The following is a 1522-nucleotide window of genomic DNA, read 5'->3' on the forward strand; positions in this document are numbered from 1 at the left end:
GGCGGGACTCTCACCTGGCCGCCCGGCGCGCCGGCCTCTACCCTCACTTCCTGGGGAGGCTGCAGCCGCCCTCCACCCTAGGGCGTGTTCGGGGCTCTGGGGCCCGCCCGCACCGCCCTGGGCGGGTGGTTTGCGAGGTGACTGATGGGTGGAGTTAGGAAAGAAGGAAGCAGGTTTTTAAAAAGCGAGTCTGCTCCTGCCCTCCGCCCGGTCCCCTGAGCACCCCCTGCGGGGTCCCGGTCGCACAGGCCCGGGAGGAGCCCATTTCTCGAGCCCGCGCCTGCTTACGGGATGCGGGCGCCCCGGCCGGAGAATCTCGCCTGCTGGGTGCTCATTCCCAGCTTTCCCTAGAACTTTCCCAGTGAAACCCTGGCTGTCGTAGTCCTGACCACCAGGTTGCAGGCGGCGGCCCAAGTTTGCTGAGAGGCCCAGAACTGGTGCCTGAGGCCTGGCTCTGGAGAGGGTAAGCCCGAACCGGTGAGGGTGCTCTTACCCGCGGCTCCGCCCCTGCCCCGCACCTGGAGGTTTGCGCGTGCCTCTCAGGCGCCCAAACTGATCTCAGCCAGGCCACAGAAAAAACTGGATTCTGAACGTAGGGGGAGAAGGTAGCCCGCCTCCTCTCCCAATCTTAGGTTGTTTTAATTCCAAGAGAGGCCAGGCCTCGGTCCCCTTCTGGGTGAGTGTCCAATTCTTTGAAGTTCAAACCATGAGAAAAGCCAATGGGCAGCTGGCGGGGTATCAGAGAGTCTAGCTGAGGACAGAAGGCGCCTCCTACTGGGAATTGGCTGTGTCCCGGACGGAAATAAGACACCCTGGTGGAATTGCAAATCAAGTTCACTTCCAAACTGCCAAGTTCATGGGTCCACATCCTCCAAATGTGTGTATACCTATGTTGTCCCATATGGGTATTTTTTTTCCCATCGTTTTTTTAACTTGAACAGTAGCAGTTCAACAGGACCCTGGTGTCCCCAAATAGGCATTTGGGGATGTCTTGTGATTTGGGGGTGAGGAAAGCATTTAGGGACACAGCGATGAGTCTCCACGAGTATGACAGTAACAGGTGTTCCTCACAATCTGACTATGGACCTATTGCCAGGCTGCTACTCACTTCCCAGCCCATTTAATCCTCATAACAACCTCAGGGACACTTTGGGGTTACACCCACTTTATAGAAGAGAAAGCTGAGACTCTGAGAGGTGAGGTCATCATGTGCCCAAGGTCACGCAGCTGGGGACTATCAGGAGTTAGACCCTAGTTGGTTGGCTCCAGAGCCTGCCGTCTCTATGCTTCTGGAGAATTCCTTGTCGCGCTGCACATAATCTCTCCCTTGAGATAAGGTCCCCTGCTTCTCCTGTCTGTTCTTCAGGAAAAGAAGCCTCTCTGTCTCACTCTGCACAGTGACATAACTCCTTACAAGTCTGCCTTCTGCTCTCCTTGAGGATAGGGACCCCTGTGTCCTGCCCACTTCTCCGGGCCCCCTGCAGGTGCTTAATTAAATATCTGTTGGATGGATGAAAGCCCC

This window comes from Crocuta crocuta, unplaced genomic scaffold (assembly GCF_008692635.1).
Source record: "Crocuta crocuta isolate KB4526 unplaced genomic scaffold, BGI_CrCroc_1.0 scaffold127, whole genome shotgun sequence".
NCBI classification, from domain to species: Eukaryota; Metazoa; Chordata; class Mammalia; order Carnivora; family Hyaenidae; genus Crocuta; species Crocuta crocuta.